Below are 19,336 nucleotides of genomic sequence, written 5' to 3' on the forward strand. Positions count from 1 at the left end.
CGTCGGCAAGGCGGCGGGGGTGGCTTCCCTGCCCATATCCGCTTCAGGGAGATGGACAGGGGGTCGGGGCGAGCTGTGTGTGGAAAAGCAGAGGGGCTGCTGCAGCCTCCGACAGAATGTCCTCTGGTGGCCATTGGCAATACAATTGCCAGGAGCAGCTTAAATCAGAGCTGCTCCATCTGTACATGGCCTAAATGTGGGGAGTGAATTCGAGGATGAAAGCAAAAGACATGGGAGACAGAAGAGAGGGGGATGTATCACCTGCAGTTCTGCTGTCACTTAGCATCCAGTTCCCTGCAATAGATATTAGTGTATAGACTTCATGTGCAGCAGAGAGCACAGTTGAGGGGAAGACTGGTTTCCATTTGGGAACTGTTTAATGTTCTGTATGATTTACCGACAAATTAAATACAGACAATCACTTGGCCGACACTGTTATACCAGCAGGGTGCAAATACATAATTCCGACATTTGAAATGCTGACACACAATATACAGACATGGGGTTTTAAGATAATAATGCCAACATTTTAAATTGCTGACACTCTATTAGTGTACCGCGTCCCCTCGCAAGGCTCACGTTTGCTGTGATTTAGGCACGGTGCCTCGCTGCGCTTGTCACACAATGTGTATGTTCTCCCTCTGTGCCAACTGGGATAGTAAAGTATGAACAAGTCGTTTAAAAAAAAAAAACATGAAAAACTGTTTTCGGTATTGTGTCATTACTTTGGCTGTTGGCATTGTGGTTGCGTCGGTGTTTTGATTTATTGGTACTTGATTTTGTCTGTATTTTGATTGTCAGGGTTTTGTACCTGTTGGTATTATTATTTCTGTCTGCGTTTGGTTGTGGGGATTCTGTCAGTCGGTGTTTCGTCCGTTGACAATTTAACTACATACCTTACAGATTAACTGCATGTAAGCGGCTGCAGGTATAATGGTTGTACCACATGATACGTACAGATTTCCATTCTTACATGTCCTAAATAAGCTCTGACATTGCTCTTCTTTTTCTATATCAGTGCATTAGACACGTCAGTGCAGTTAGAAAGTTCATTCACCTAAATTGGCCTGCACTGTAAATGCATGCAGATGCAGACAGACAGCATTTACATATGCCTAATATTAACACACATTCTTCAGCACGCCAAAGAGATTATTTAGTCATTTCCATCAGTCCCTGCACCAGCAGAGTTTACAGTCTGTATTTCCTAACGCTCACAAATACGCTATGTGGGTGGAGTTGCTATTGCTGCTGTTCACACAGAAGCACCAGTGATATCACTACTATGGTAATGCAGCAGGAGTGTCTGTCATTGTCTGTGTGCAAAGAATCCAAATAATCTGCAATACAGTACCAGTATGTTTTTGGATTGAGAGAGGAAGTCAGAACCTGGATGAAGCTTAAGGGGCATACACACAATCGATTTCAGCCCCTTTTCTAAGCAATCTGACTACATCACTTAGAAAATGAGCAGGGATCGCTCTGTGTGTACGCCATGCAGCAATGGCGATGCTCGGTCCTGCTTGTCGGTATTGCCCGCAGGGAAAACCAGTACTTGCACTGGCTTTACCTAGATTGCGGGGCTTTGCCTATTTTAAAAATAGGCAAAGCCACGCCGCACGAACGCTCAGCACAAAGCATTGCGGTGTGCTGAAGCGGGTGCACTGCGATGTGTGCTGAGCGATGTGCTGCAGCATGTTACCCAGGCAAAAGCCGGATCGCCCCATGTGTACGGGGCATAACACAAACATTGAGAGAACAAATAAACTACACACCTCTAGGGCCTCAGGGGGAATTTGAACACAATGTTATGAAGCCAAAACTCCTAACAATTATTTCAACTATGTTGTACACAGCGGTTAATTTACTAAAATTGTTAAAAATGTAAAAAGAGGTGATGATGCTCATAGCAACATCACCTCTTCCATTTTTTTAGAAGCTTATGGACATGTACCCCTTACTGTACCCCTTACTGTTGTATCACAGATTGTTCACATCTATTAGTACACTCTCTTACTTAGAACCTTATTCTTTATAGAATTCACACTGTAGAAAGCGCATTATGTGAAATCTATTGTGATATTCTTTGGAGAAATTTCTGGGATATGTAATCCCGGGTCACGACTTTTGGGATGTCCCGACAGCAGTAACCCTGTCCCGTTCTCAGCATGCTCGAGTGCCAAAAAAGTTCAGAGCTGGGCAATCCACGGCCGTTCTCGGAATGATGAGCCTGACTGCTTTAAAAGTCGGTCTCGTTTTGCAGAGGAGTCTGTTCAATGCTGTCGGGAAAGACAGCATTGAATAGGCACCCGCTGCTATTTCCCCGTCGTTAATAACAGCGGGGGTTTGAATACGCCCCTTCTCATAGATTAGGTGAATGGTAAATTGATGGGCAAAAGACATTTTGGTACTTGTGTAGTTTCACGGCGGCAGTTACGTAGTCAGTGTAGAGTCCCTGTCAGAAGTAGTGTAGTGTTCCCGCGGCTGCTTAAGTAGTTAGCGTAACCAGCATCCCTGTCAGAGCCAGCGTAGCGTTCCCGCGGCCAGCATAGTCAGTCAGCGTTACTCAGTTATCGTAGTCAGTCAGCATTCTGTCAGCACCATATTACAATGTTACGCATCCTCCCGACCTGTTCATACTCCCACTATCCACGTCAGCATGGAGTTGATATTATAAAGTGTGGCGAGCGCAGCGAGCAACCAAGCCCAAAGCGTGGTGAGCGCAGCTCGCCCCGCGAGGGGACGCAGAATACATGTAACGTAAGCCACGTCCACTCGCCACGCTTCGGGCTGGCGTGGATAGTGGGGGTTTGAGAAGGAGGCATTTGTATGTAACATGGAGCACTGGCAGGTGCCTCCTTTATTGTCCTTGAGACTCACTTGCGCCCGCACCCCCCTTTGTGCACGAGATGCACGTGCTACCGAACCCCTAACCCCGTCTCCCTGAAGCGAACACGGGCAGGGTTGCCGTACCGTGCCGTCGCAGGGATTTCTGAGATGCAGATGCATCGCTTCTCCGCCGGCGCCCGCATGATCCCCTCTCTGCCGACATCCGCTAGCGCAGGGCATCTTGCAGTTAACTGAGCTTTGTGAGAGGTGCTCACTACGCTTGCCAGGGATGCCGGTGGTAGAGCTGCAGCTCCCGGGGACAGTGCAGGGACTACGCTAACTACGCAGGGACAGTACGGTGGCTATGCTAACTACGCAGTGCTGCCGCGGAGACACTACCGCTTACTACGCTAGGCAGCTGTTGGTACGATAACTACACAGAGCTGCTGTGGAGACACTACGCTTACTACACGAGGTAGCAGTTGGTACGATAACTACGCAGGGCTGCCGCGGAGACACTGCGCTTACTACACGAGGCAGCCGTTGGTACGATAACTACACAGAGCTGCTGTGGAGACACTACGCTTACTACACGAGGCATCAGTTGGTACGATAACTACACAGAGCTGCTGTGGAGACACTACGCGTACTACACGAGGAAGCAGTTGGTTAGGCTGCCGCCGTGAAACTACACAAGTACCATCTTTTTTGATCTGAACTTTTTTTGGTAGCTCAAAGGGGATAATTTACCTTGGGCTAATTCAGTGATGGCTAACCTCCAGCTGTTGTTGAACTACACATCCCAGCATGCCCTGTATTAGTATGGCAAAACTGAAGCAGGGCATGCTGGGATGTGTAGTTCAACAAATCTGGAGTGTCAAGGTTAGCTATCACTGGGCTAATAAATCATGGCTATTCCATTGTCTCCAAAGTCAGCATGCAGATGACACATAAGGAGTGCAAGTCTAGGAACTTATGCCAGATTCTGAGTGTTACATAGTAGGTAAGGCTGAAAAAAGACTTGCGTCCATCTAGTTCAACCTGGTATAGATATCCATTGCTGATTTGGTAGGTTCTGGTATTTTACAGACAAATTATATTTCTTATTTGTACCCATGGATGTTTTTCTCCAGTAAATGTTTGTCCAACTTTGCCTTGAACGCATTTAATGAGCCAGCCGTTACCACCTCTCTGGGAAGAGAGTTCCAGAGTTTGACTGTTCTGACCGTAAAGAAATTCTTTCTACTAGCTGAATGAAATCTTTTTTCTTCTAATCTATACTCATGCCCTCGCGTCCTAGATTCCTTTCTAGTAGAAAATAGGGTGTGTGACAGTTCCTTATATTGGCCCTTGATATACTTGTACATGTTGAGCATGTCCCCCCTTAAACGTCTCTTTTCTAATGTAAATAGTCCCAAATTGCTTAATCTCTCCCCGTAGCTTAAATTCTCAATTCCCCTAATAAGCTTTGTTGCTCGCCTTTGGACTTTTTCTAATTCTATGATGTCCTTTTTATAGTGTGGGGCCCAGAACTGTACTCCGTACTCTAGGTGAGGTCTCACCAATGCTTTATATAGTGGGATAATTACCCTTAAGTCCCTAGTTTCCATTCCCCTCTTAATACATGCCAGAATTTTGTTGGCCTTTTTTGTAGCTACATTACAATGGGCACTACATCCTAGATTGCTGTCTATTTGGACTCCTAGATCCTTTTCAAGTATGGAATTACCCAGTTCCTCTCCGCTAAGGTTGTAACTTGCACACAGGTTGTGTCTCCCAAGGTGCATAACCTTACATTTATCTACATTGAACCTCATCTTCCATTTTTTTGCCCACTCATCTAGAATTTCAAGATCATTTTGAAGCATGGTGACATCTTCTGGTGATTTGATGACTTTGCTAAGTTTTGTATCGTCCGCAAAGATGGATACATTGCTGAGTAACCCTATCCCAATATCGTTAATAAAAATGTTAAACAAAATGGGCCCCAAAACCGAACCCTGGGGCACTCCACTTAGTACCGGTATCATATATGATACGGCACCATTCACAACCACTCTTTGTTCTCTATTACATAGCCAATTCCCTACCCATCTGCAGATATTTTCACCCAATCCTAGGTTCTCCATTTTATTAATCAATCTCTTGTGTGGGACAGTATCAAATGCTTTAGCGAAATCTAGGAAAATCACATCTACAGCATTTCCATTATCGAGGTTTTTGCTAACCTCTTCATAGAACCCTAGTAGATTAGTTTGGCATGAACGATTTTTCACAAACCCATGTTGGTTAGTACAGAGTAGACGGTGATGATCTAAATATTCCTGGATACCATCCCTTAAAAATCCTTCAAATAGTTTACCCACAATTGATGTTAAACTAACGGGTCTGTAATTAGCGGGATCTTCCTTTTTTCCTTTTTTGAATATTGGCACTACCTCTGCTATTCTCCAATCTTTTGGTACTATACCTGATGATAGTGACTTGCTAAAGATATAATGTAGGGGGGTAGCTAGTTCATCCCTTAATTCCATTAATACCCTCGGATGAATCCCATCTGGCCCTGGTGACTTATTTGTTTTGAGTTTGCTTAGCCTCAGTATTATTTCCTTCGGCGTGAAATCCACAATGAGATCTGGCTTATTTGTCCCGTTTGTGGTAAATGTTCGTTCCACAGTCTGCTCTCCCTTAGTAAATACTGATGAGAAGAACTCATTTAACAGTTTTGCTTTTCCCTTGTCCTCAGTAACACTTTTTCCACTAGTATCAGTTAGTGGGCCTATGTTTTCCTTAATTAAACGTTTACTATTTATGTATTTAAAAAACTTCTTTGGGTTGGTTTTGCTTTCAGTGGCTATGCACTCTTCATATAATATTTTAGCTGCTTTGATTACCCCTTTACAAGTTTTGTTTGATTCTTTGTATTTTGCGAACGCCTCCTCATTCAAGTTATTTTTATAGAATTTAAAGGCTCTGGTTTTATTGTTGATAGCTGACCTTACTTCTTTGTCCAACCATGGTGGCTTTTTTTTGTTGAATTTACCTTTAGTTACTTTAGGAATGTATTCAATAGTTAGTGAATCAAGCACCTTTTTTAGAGTATCCCACATTTCCTCTGCATTTTTTCCCTCCATAACCTTTTCCCACCCAATTCCTGTTAGGGCTTCCCTGAATAATTCAAAGTTCGCTTTTCTGAAGTTTAGTATTTTTGCAGATCCTTTTTGATGTAATTTACTGAAGTTGATTTCCAGTGAAACCATATTGTGATCACTATTCCCTAATTGTTCAATTACTTTTGTGTTTGAAACTAAGTCTGTGTTATTTGTTAATACTAAGTCCAAGAGCGCCTCATCACGAGTTGGAGTTTCTACCGTTTGTGTAATAAACTGGTCTTTAAGTAAGCTTAAGAACCCACTGCTTCTTGCTGATTTACCTGTTTCGTTTTCCCAATCAATGTCGGGTAAATTAAAATCCACCATAATTAATACCTGACCCTGATTTGATGCTTGTTTGATTTGGTTTAAAAGAAGAGACTCTTCCCTTTCATTTATATTTGGTGGTCTATAGCATACCCCTATTATAAATTTGTTTTTTGGTTTCTTATTATTGTCGGTTATCTCTGCCCACACTGTCTCCGAGTTGTCGTCTTCCAGGTCTGTGCTCATATTTTTCTCACATGATGTTAAGTTATTATTTACATATAGGCACACACCCCCGCCCCTTCTATTTTCCCTGTCTTTCCTGTAGAGTGTATATCCCTCCATGTTTAATGCCCAGTCATGTGACTCATTACACCATGTTTCTGTAATACCAATGATGTCGTAGTCATCCCTACTGATCACCGTTTCAAGCTCCCCGATTTTACTCACTAAGCTTCTTGCATTAGCCAGTAAGCATTTTAATTTATGTTTATTTTTATATATGGCTCTAATATTGTGATTAGTTTCACCCCAGGACCCATTTGAATTCTTTACTAGCTTCCTCTTTCCCCTCTCCCCTTCAATAGACTCTCTACAGGCCTCCCCACCATGCACACTGCCTGCCCTCTCCATAGTTCCGGGAATTCTTCCTCTGTCATTCCCTCCTTCCCGTATACTAAGATCATCTGTACCTAAGAACTGTAATGGGGTAACGTGACTGTTACAACATAACATTTTATTACATGACATTCCTGATGCACCCTGAGAGTTACCCCCGATTATACCCTTGTTATGTCCCAGGACTTTGTCTATGTCTCCGTCCCCCCCCCCCCCACCTCCTTCCCCCATATGATTCCTGATACCAGTCCGGCTTCTCTCCCTGATGGTCCCATAATGTCTTGCTGCCCCCACCCTCCCGTCGCCTAGTTTAAAATCTCCTCCAACCCTCTAACCATCCTTCCCCCCAGCACCGCAGCCCCCTCCTCGTTCAGGTGCAATCCATCATGGCAAAAAAGATGGCACCTGACCGAGAAGTCCACCCAGTGTTCCATCAACACAAATCCCTCTTTCCTACACCACTCCTTAAGCCACACATTTACCTCCCTGATCTCCCTCTGCCTCCCTGAGCTAGCGCGTGGCACTGGTAATATTTCCGAGAAAATTACCCTAGATGTCCTCGCCTTTAATTTCTTACCTAATTCCCTATACTCTTTCTTGAGGACATCCCATCTACCATTGACTTTGTCGTTGGTGCCGATGTGCACCAAGACCGCCGGGTTGCTCCCAGCCCCTCCCAACAATCTGTCGACTCGGCCCGCGATGTGCCGTACCCGAGCACCCGGGAGGCAACAGACCGTGCGGCGATCGCGGTCCCGATAGCAGATTGCCCTGTCTGTTCTCCTACCACCACTATCTGCCTTGGTACCTCACTAACTGTCATCCCGTTTGAGCTAGAGGGACCGCTCCTCTGGTTGCTGGAGGGAGCCGTCTTCTCCAGCTCCGTCATTTCGTCTCTATCCTCCCCCGAAACTTCGTCCAACCGGGCAAATTTGTTCGGGTGTGATAGATCCGAGATGTCGTTCCTGTCCCTCCTGTCCCTCTTGTTTCCCCTTCTAACCGTGACCCAGCTGGCTACCTGATCCTCCTCCTCTACCAGTGACCCCATCTGCAACTCCTCCACCGTTCTATTTCGGCTTTGCTCAAGATTGGAAATATCCCTCAGTCGCTGAACGGTCCGCTCTAGATCAGTGACCTGGGCTTCCAGGGCGGACGTTCGCTCACATCTCGCGCAGATGTATTCGCACTGGAACTCTTGCTCCAGGTGCGCATACATCTTGCACAACATGCACTGAGTGAGATTCTCAATCAGGGCCCCACCCATTTTATCTACCTCCCTGCGACTAACCCCCTAGTATACAGTATAGAGTTAAATTACAATGCAATTACACACTACAAGTTAATTTTTATTAAAATATAAGAAAGTTGATACTTATCTGTTCCTGCAGCTGTGTCACACTCCTGGTGTCCTCACACCTGTATCTGTCCGCTTCCTCTGTAATTTCTTCCAGTTGCACGTTTTCCTCAGTGGCCCACTCTCAGATCATGCAGCACACTATCTGCACTTTGTGGACCCTTTAACAGGTCAGGCACCTGGGCTTCAAGCAAGAAGAAAAAAAAACAAAAAAAAAACACAGAAACAGAAGGGACAGAAGCCTCTTGCAACCTGGTTTAACCCCTTCCTGGATGTAACTCTGCACTTATTTAAAAATGGCACTTAGAATAAAATGGCAGTTCAAAATTCACAAGTTCATCACATTCACTTGCCCCCTGCTGTTTTTATACTGCTGCTACTAATCAGCTACCCACCTGAGCAGATAACCACTCCCACCTTCAGCAAAATTCTGAGCAGATAACCACTCCCACCTTCAGCAAAATTCTGAGCAGATAACCACTCCCACCTTCAGCAAAATTCTGAGCAGATAACCACTCCCACCTTCAGCAAAATTCTGAGCAGATAACCACTCCCACCTTCAGCAAAATTCTACTAAACACACCACTCCTTCTTGGATATAACTCTGCACTTATTTAAAAATGGCACTTAGAATAAAATGGCAGTTCAAAATTCACAAGTTCATTACATTCACTTGCCCCCACTTGACACCAAAAACATAATTTAATGGGTGAAAGAATTGGGCTGTAATCGTATGATCGTCTTGCGATCTGTTGAAACACACAATCTGAAAACGACCGACAGGGCCGCGCACCGGATTGGAATCAGCTCGGAAATGGCCCAAAACATTCCCAATTTACATACAAATCGGTCGAGATTGTATCCAAATTGGGTGTTTTGAGGCCAAATCATTCTGGTGTGTAGCCTACATAATATATGTGTCTATTTAATCGACTTAATGGATAAATCAAGTTGTGACACAATTATGAGTTGCAACAATATTTTTACTTAATAAAGTGAAGAAAGATTAGGGGATTAAACAATCTTCAATGACTGTAGTAATGAATGTCTAGGCTAAATGCAGGTGTTGGCCCCGTGTCCCCAATACTTGCGCACTGGGCTCTCAGCCCGTCTTACCAAATTAATGGGGGGGGGTCTCCTTGTTAGCCTGAAAATGATAAAACCATGTGCACTTCTTGTCCTTTTGCAGGGTCTATTTCAAAGTTCAAATGTCTGTATCTGAGTGTGGCGTCCCGCAGGTCAGATATATACAATGAGATCTTCAGGTACCCCTTTACAGTGCCGTGGTGAATGTGCGGGTTTTCGTGAGAGGGGGTGGATGGTGCAGTTTAGGGTTGCCAGGATGCGCACTGTGCCTCTTGTCGTCCGACTGCTGCATGCGTGTAGTTCACTCAGCGTGCCGCAGTCACGGCTTTCTGGAGGCGACACTGTAGTAACAGGGGATGGGAGCACTGCGCCCTGATCAAGTGCCTTTGCGTGTGCGGCGTGTCCCACCGGCCTGCCTGGGAGCCCTCCTGCCTCTCTTTCCGTTCCCTGCTTCCTACTTACGCTATCCTCGCGATCCGTCCATCTCACAGGCATCTTCCTTGAACCTCGCGGTCTTCCAGGCTTTCACCGTGGTCGGAGTGGGTTGATACGGGTATAGGGTCCTTGTTCCTGGATAGTGGTCAGTGGGTGTTCCTCAACGTGTTTCAGCTCAAAGGAGCCTTCTTCAAGGAGGTTGTCATGTCCGGTGCCTTGTTAGTTTAAATGCCCCTCTTTGTGCTGTGATTGGTCTAGATCAGTGGTAGCCAACCCTAGCCTTCGAGAGCTACCAACAGTTCACATTTTCTAGACAACCTAGCTGCTGCACAGCTGCACTCATTAATCACTGACACATTTTAAAAGATACACAGGTGGAGCTAATTAGCTCACTTGCGATTCTGTGAGGAGACCTGTAAAACATGCACTGTTGGTAGCTCTCGAGGACTAGGGTATGCTACCCCAGGTCTAGATCAGTGGTAGCCAACCCTAGCCCTTGAGAGCTACCAACAGTTCACGTTTTCCAGACAACCTAGCTGCTGCACAGCTGCACTCATTAATCACTGACACATTTTAAAAGATACACAGATGGAGCTAATTAGCTCACTTGTGATTCTGTGAGGAGACCTGCAAAACATGCACTGTTGGTAGCTCTCGAGGACTAGGGTTGGCTACCCCAGGTCTAGATTCTCACTTCTTCATTGGTGCATTCAAGTGTCAATCATTTGTCTATGCGGTTAAGCTTATGTAACCAATGTGCCTTAGCTCTCACTGCAATGATTCCTAGTGGTCCATTTGTATGTCAGTCAGCTGTTTATTTGGCATAATTGCAGTCACAGTTTTTATCTGTCTCTGTGCATAAATTCGTACTTATATTGTTGTTGTTGTTGTTATTTGTACTAAATGCTCACATACATTGGTTTGTCTGATGCTGCTTTCACATTACCTAAACGTTTGAGACCTGGTATTTTTAAACAGTATATAAACGGTATATTACAGTTTTAAACCCCTTTCACACTGCACATAAATACCAGGTCTCAAGCAGGTTTGCAGTGTGAAAGCAGGACAGGCAGTAGCTATAAGACAGCGTAGTGCATGTGTAATGAGCCGCTCATTACATATGTGCATATGTTATGAGCGGCTAATTACATATGCACTACGCTCTCATAGCTACTGCCTGTAGGACTCTGCTTTTTACCTGTTTGCAAATACTGGTTATTTGTACCCATTAAATGCAGACTGCTGCTTTCACACTGCAGCTCTAACCGTTTTAAAAGGCTATAAAATCGGCAATATACCAGTTAAGAGCTGCAGTGTGAAAGGTGTATGAGTGTCTGGGTGGTTACTCTGAGATATATTAAATTGTATACATGTTATTTACTATTTTGCTTATAAGTGTATACACAGTCGCTCTCTGTCTTTATTTGTACAAATGGTCCAAGATTGCTCATTTCTGTACGTGTTAATTACTATACTAAAGAAGTCTATTTTTTACCAATAATTGCTTTTACCTCATTGTCCAAGTTTCACCCTCTGGGTGCAAATGTTTTCAGATCATACATCCATCTTAGTTCTGATTTATTGAGTTTGTGGGTGTAGTCACCCCCTCGCCAGTTCGGATGTATTAGTTCTATGCCTATGAATCTTATGCTGCTTTCAGACCGCAAAACTGGCTTTGACCAGGTATTTTAAAACGTCTCTAAAAACAGGTGTGCCAGCTAAAACCCCTTTCACACCGCATGTCTTTAAATGGTATTTCAATGCAGTTTTTGTTCCTTCATAACACTGAACCCGTTTTAACCCATAGAAAACAGTGAATGAAAAAAAAAAACGGGTCTGAAACGGGTAGGACCCTGCTTTATTACCTTTTAGAAATACCAGTTGAATAGAACCGGTAAATTCACTCTGCACCTTTCAGACTGCACAAATTACCGTTTTAAAACGTTAAAAAAAGGCAAAATAACAGGTAAAAAGTGCGTTCTGAAAGGGGCATTAGTGATGACGAACCATCTCTTAGAAACTTCATATCACAACTTAACAATAATGAGAACAACCTAACATTCACCACTAATTACAGCAAAAAAACGAAGTAAACTTTCTAGATTTGAATATGTACATAGAAGATCTTCAGATACAGAAAAAGACATACAAAAAAGAAGTTGACGTTAATAGCTATATTTTATCAACAAGCTGGCACCATCCAAGCTGGCTAAACTCAATACCCTAAAGTCAGTTCACACGACTAAGACGCAACTGCTCCAAGTTGACAGACTACTTAGAACAAGGGGAACAACTGACTACCCAATTCAAGGAAAAACAGTACAAAGAAAAAACCATTAACACAGCCTTCCAACATATAAAACAAACCGACCGAAGTGACCTACTTAAATACAAGACAAAAAATAGAGACACCATTATGAACGAGATACCATTTATCACACAATACTCTAAACAATTTAACCAATTAAGAAAGATCCTGACCAAACTCTGGCCACTACTACTAGAAGACGAAATCCTAGCTGACCATCTACCACAAATACCAAGCTAATATTTAAAAAAGCTCCAGATTTAAAACAAACTTGCCAGAAACCACATTCCACCTAGAGTCAAAACCCAGACCACACTAGACAAAAACCCAACAAGCAAAGGTTTCTACTACTGCGGACAATGCATAGGCTGCAGGAATCAAAACCAGAGATCAACAAAACCCATCTCAACATTCAAATCCCACACCAAAGGGGTAGTACACAAAATAAAACAAGAAATCTCATGTCACAGTAAGGGGGTCATTTACCTACTTGAATGTGAGAGTGATAAACAATATGTGGGTCGTACCACTAGGAATCTGAAAGACCGCATATATGAACACATTAGAAACATAAAGCGAGGTTATGAGGACCACAACCTCTCAAATCACTTCAAACTGCACCATGACAGTGACCCGCGATCACTAAGATTCATAGGCATAGAACTAATACATCCGAACAGGCGAGGGGGAGACTACACCCACAAACTCAATAAATCACAGCTAAGGTGGATGTATGATCTGAAAACATTTGCACCCAGAGGGTTAAACTTGGACAATGAGGTAAAAGCAATCATTGGTAAAAAATAGACTTCTTTAGTATAGTGTGTCAGGATATCAGACTTAGAATAAAACTGTAATTATAGTATTTTATTCTGTGTAGTGATTAATGTACTTTTTAGTCCGTCTGTACCCTATGTACATCATGCTTATGTGATTATTCCCCGTTTGTGTGTATGTTCCCAATACTTCATTCGGTACTTGTGGATTATCACGGCTCCCATCGCATGCCATATATAGTGGCATGCGATTGGATACGATTTTTGCCGTTTTTAACCATTTTTTACAAAATCGCATGCGATCGCATGCGTTTTTTAACAGAAAAGCATCCAAATGCATTGAAATTAGTATCAAACATGTTCAATGACCCCCAAATGTCATTTTTGAGGCTGTACCACCCCCACTATCAACGTGAACCCGAAGCGTGGCGAGCGCGCGAGGGGCGGCGGTACGCGTCCTACGACCTTTTCATACCCCCACTATCCACGTCGGCATGGAGTTGAGAATAGAAAGTATGGCGAGCGCAGCGAGCCACCGAGCCCGAAGCGTGGCGAGCGGACACCTGTGAAGCCCGCGAGGGGACGCCCGCTCGCCACGCTTCGGGCTCGGTGGCTTGCTGCGCTCGCCACACTTTCTATTCTCAACTCCACGCCGACGTGGATAGTGGGGGTATGAAAAGGTCGTAGGACGCGTACCGCCACCATGCTTCGGGTTTGCAATACTAATTTCAATGCATTTGGATGCTTTTCTGTTAAAAAACGCATGCGATGCGATTTTTTCTTGTGCGATGGCCATCGTGGGAGCCGTGATACTCCACAAGTACCCTTCATTCATATAACATTACCTTGTCCATCATATGGTGTTACCCTTACTTGGTCACACAGGAAGGATTTTAGGAGAAACTATATAATCTCACCAAAAGGCAATTTCCACAGGGGATGATCCAATTACCCTGTTATTGTTCCTTCTATTTACCCTCCCTTGTGCCTTCCTGAACTCTAACAGACATTGTGGAGCCTGACATAGCAGGGGGCAGCAGGAGGGTGATAGCTGAGGGGCAATCTCTACAGGGGATGATCAGGACTTTGTTCCTTCTATTTACCCTTACTTGTGCCTTCCTGTACAACAGGCATTGTGGAGCCTGATGCAGCAGGACATTGACAGCTGTAGAATGAAGGAGGGATAGACCTGATGCTTGAACCCACCAATCAGGAAGCTGGGCAAACCCCACTGATGTTTCAAGCACCGTGGGAATTCAGAAGGTCTTAAAATCACTTGCACAGGCCAGCTTCTCATGTTGGTCACTATCTTAGGCTAAGAGGTCATACTCTGCCTAGGTATCTTGTGGAACGCATCATCTGCCCTGGGTAGGCCCAACTATACTCCTGTGTGGAGCATCTGCTATCACTGCTGGGTGGATAAGCGATAGTTTGCTCTGTGGAATTGGTTTGGAACTCTGACATTACAAGGACTGCCTGTTTGGACTGCTACCTGGATATCATTTATATGCTATATTTGCCTCTTGTTCCTGTTTTCATCTATTTGTGTGTGCTGTGGAAAATAAACCATTATTTTGGTTTCATCTGCTCGGTGTCTGAGTGATTGAGGAACCCAGTATCCTTACATAGTGATTAACACGTACAGAAATGAGCAATCTTGGACCATTTGTACAAATAGAGCGACTGTGTATACACTTATAAGCTAATTACCTAAATAGTCAATAACATGTATACAATTTAATATATCTCATAGTAACCACCCAGGCACTCACACAAACCAATGTATGTGAGCATTTAGTACAAATAACAATAACAACAATATAAGTACGAATGTATGCACAGAGACATTGATAAAAACTGTGACTGCAATTATGCCAAATAAACTGCTGACTGACATACAAATGGACCACTAGGAATCATTGCAGTGAGAGCTAAGGCACAAAAGCTGAACCGCATAGACAAATGATTGACACTTGAATGCACCAATGAAGAAGTGAGCTACCGGTAGCTCGCTGCAGCGATCCGGGTGGCTCGACCACTCTGCCCCCGCCCGCAGGTCCATTATCTGCCACTGCAGCTTCACTTTTCCCATAGGGAAGGAGAGCGCATTGCGCGTCTCTCCTATCCCTCACTGTGCCGTCTGCCAATCAAAGCTCGTCGGCCGGCAGCCAAACAGGAGCCGGCCCGCGAGATTTGATTGGTGGATGACGCAGGTACATGGAAGTGAGGGGAAGGAGAGACGCATGGTGTGCTGCTCTCCTCCCCCCTGGGAAGGCAAGCAGCGGCGGCGGCGGCCCCGTACCCCAGTGAGGCACACAACTTTCCTCTTTTCCTCCCTGAGCAGGCAAGCAGCAGTGGAGGCAGCCCCAGACATCGGTAAGGCACAAAACTTCCCTCCTCTCCTCCCTCATGAGAAGGGAAGCAGCAGCGACGGCGACCCCGGACCCGGACTGTGGGGGCATATTTATTGCTGGCACTGTGGGGCATTGCTGGCACTGTGGGGCAAACTTGTTGATGGCACTGTGGGGGCATTGCTGGCACTGTGGGGGCATACTTATTGCTGGCACTGTGGGGCATACTTGTTGCTGGCACTGTGGGGGCATATTTATTGCTGGCACTGTGGGGGCATTGCTGGCACTGTGGAGCATACTTGTTGCTGGCACTGTGGGGGGCATTGCTGGCACTGTGGGGGCATACTTATTGCTGGCACTGTGGGGGCATTGCTGGCACTGTGGGGGCATACTTGTTGCTGGCACTGTGGGGGCATACTTATTGCTGGCACTGTGGGGGCATACTTGTTGCTGGCACTGTGGGGCATACTTGTTGCTGGCACTGTGGGGGCATACTTATTGCTGGCACTGTGGGGCATACTTGTTACTGGCACTGTGGGGGCATACTTGTTGCTGGCACTGTGGGGGTATACTTGTTGCTGGCACTGTAGGGGCATTGCTGGCACTGTGGGCGCATACCCAGTACCATGGGGTCATACCTGGCACCGTGGTGGCATTCCTGTTTCTGGCACTGTGCGGGCATACCTGGCACCATGGGGGCATATGTGTATCTGGCACTCTTGGGAGCATATGTATATCTGGCACTGCACTGCACTATTGGGGGCATATGTGTATCACACCCCCATATTCATTGGACGCACCCCATGTGGCAACACCCAATTCATTTGGTAAGACGGGCTGAGAGCCCGGTGCGCCAGTATTGGGGACACCGGGCCAACACCTGCATTTAGCCTAGACATTTATTACTGCAGCCAATTGCAGATTGTTTAATCGCCTAATCTTTCTTCACTTCATTAAGTAAAAATATTGTTGCAACTCAATTGTGTAACAACTTGATTTATCCATTAAGTTGATTAAATAAATAGATGCATAGGACAGAGCTCAGCACAAACCCCCTTGATTCACCAAGACGGTTTAAGTCCGACCGCACAAAGCAAGTCCAAACAAGACCCACTCAGTGCGCAGGTACACCACCCAGTATCTAGCCTACATAATAGTTGTTTAAAGAGTAAAATGAAGCCGTGATATGGTGAAATATGCTTAGTATAGTGCATCCGCTGTATAATTCATTTCAGAAAGCTGTAGTCACCTCGGGTCAGATTCACCAAGCTTCGAAACGTGATAAACAGCCAACCAGCTCCTGTCATTTCTCAAACCCAGCCTGTGACATGTCAGTTAGGAGGTGATTGGTTGGTTGTGTTTCACTATCCACTTTATCACTTTTTGGGGCAGATGTACTAAGTTTGAAAAGTGATAAAATGAAGAATGATAAACAAACAGCCATTCAGCAACTAATGCCCATGTAAAATGACAGGTAGGTGCTGATTGGTTGAAGGTTTATCACTCTCCATTTTATCATTTTCAAGGTTTAGTACATCTCACCCTCAGAAGCTTGGTGCATCAGGCCCAATATGTGGATTCTATAAAAAGCACCATATGTGAAATGCTACTGTAACTATAGATGGTATCCAACATATATACACCTTACAATATTGTTTGGTTTTGCCAACATATTTGGGGAAATTTAATAGGACGAGAGATTCAGAAAGTTAGAGATTTGGTAAGAAATCTCCAGTTTTTTTAACCACTTCCCGACATTTGACGTATATATACGTCATTGCCGGGATGTACTTCCCGACACATGACGTATATATACGTCATGACTTTAAACTGTCCCCGCGTCTATAGACGCGGTGACAGTTTAAACATGTCTGCTGTCCCTGACAGCAGACATGTCCCTGCATGCCCAAGGGGGGCGGCGATGCCTCCCCCCCGTCGGCGATCGCTGTGATTGGCTGTTCAATGTGAACAGCCAGTCGCAGCGTTTTCCTGTGTTACCGGCGAATCAGACGCTCGGTAACACAGGTGTCAATCACCGTCGGGTGTGAGGGGGCATGAGGGGGTCACCGGTGATGACCACACCTCACCCCACCTCACCCCACCTGCCCCCAAGGCTGTGATTGGTCCGTCGGACCGACGGACCAATCACAGCCAAGGCGCGTCATTTAAACTAACGGTGACTGCGCTGCAGACGCCATTCCGGTCTGGAATTGCGTGCAGAGCGGTCACCGGCCACTCTGTCGTGCTATACATACCTGAACCTTGCCTGATACTTACCTGATCACCGCTGATCACCACTGGTAGCGTGCTGCCAGCAGCTGGATGCTTCCTGGATCTTGTGACTTCCTGTGTGCTGCTGCTGCAGTGTCATAGAGTCACAGATCGTGAGAGATAGTGACAGAGAGTGACAGAGAGTGACAGAGAGTGATAGAGAGAGATAGAGAGTGCTATATTTTGTGTCTGCTGCACCCCTTTTGTGCTGATCAGTATATCTGTGCTGATCAGCAACTTTTTTTTTTTTTTATATATATATACCTGTCAGTTGCACCAAAGGTTGTGCTGCCTGTGCAACTGACTGCTGCCCCCCCCTGCTGCCCCCCCTTTTGTGCTGATCAGTTTAAATTAATTTAGATCAGCAACTTTTTGGGGGTCCAGGGTTTTTTTTTTATATATACCCTGTCAGGTTGCACCCACAGTTGTGTGCCTGCTGCCCCTCACTGCTAATCAGTGTTGCATCACTGCATCACTGATCTGCAGTTTTTTTTTTTGGAGAGTGGGGTTTTGTTTTTACACCCACGTTGCTTTTGTGGGTGTCCTGTGGCCGCTGATCAGTGACGTACATCACTGAACAGCATTTTTGGCACAGGGTTGATATAATTTTTTTTCTGCATTTTTTTTTTATTGTTTTTTTTTTGGAGAGTGCTGTGGTTTATTTTTTTTAAATTGTTTTTACACCCACGTTGCTTTTGTGGGTGTCCTGTTGCCTTTGAGCGCTGTTCAGTGACGGACATTACTGACCAACATCTGTGCTCAATTTTTGGCGCAGGACCTTTTTTTTTTTTTTAACCCCTTCAATTTTTTTTTTTTTTTATTGGGATCAAATTCCTGTATAAAGTATTTTTTTTTCTGCACTACATACACACTACACACTACATACCCCCCGTGTTGAAATAAAGTTTGTACCCCCCCTACACTATACACGTGTTGAAACATTACACTTACAGAAACACAAAAATAAAAATGGCATCCCAAATGTCATCCCAGTCATCCAGAAGAATGTATTCAGCGGAGGAGGCATATGCCATGCTTGCCTCTGACTCTGACACAGCCAGTGATGCAAGCGGGGAATTTGAAGGATTCGTCTTAAGCTCCTCTTCCTCCTCTAGTGATGAGGGACCCCCTCAAAGACGCCCCCGTAGAGCAGCTGAGACCCCCCCCAAATGATTGATCCCGTATGGACCCCACCACCAGACAATTTTGAGCCCCAGGTTCCTGAGTTTTTGGCCATCCCAGGAATCCAATTTGATTCAACAGGTCTCAGAGAAATTATTATTATTATTATAATTTTATTTATAAGGCGCCACAAGTGTTTCGCAGCGCCGTACAAAGGAACAATACAGGGAGACAAAAACTTGGCATAACATTGAATAAATAACAAAAATACAGTACAAATAAAGAGCACCACAGTTCAATACACATTACAGCTTAAATGTAAGTAGTGAGGACCCAATCAACATACAACTAGAGGCTTGAGGCCAATGATGGAGATGAGTATGAAGATGGTCACTGAGTGTTGGAGTAAAGGAGAGCTGTGAGTGAAATGTGAAGAGAAGTGGGCTTTGACAACAGGAGGGAAGAGGGCCCTACTCGGAGGAGCTTACAATCTAGTAGGAAGGGGAGACAGACAGATTACAAGAGGTGCAAGCGAGGGGGTGGTGGTTAGATAGCAGGATGTAAACAGGAAACAGGCAAGGGGTCGGAGAACCAGCTGGTTTATGCAGTGGAAGGGTACGCTTTGCTGAATAGGTGAGTTTTCAGTGCCCGTTTGAAGCTTTGCAAGGTCGGGGAGAGTCTAATGGAGCGAGGGAGTGCGTTCCACTGAAGGGGTGCAGCACGGGCAAAGTCCTGTACTCTAGCATGGGAAGCAGTGATCAGGGTGG

The sequence above is a fragment of the Crinia signifera genome, chromosome 5, assembly GCF_055691185.1.
Source record: "Crinia signifera chromosome 5, ASM5569118v1, whole genome shotgun sequence".
Classification (NCBI taxonomy): domain Eukaryota; kingdom Metazoa; phylum Chordata; class Amphibia; order Anura; family Myobatrachidae; genus Crinia; species Crinia signifera.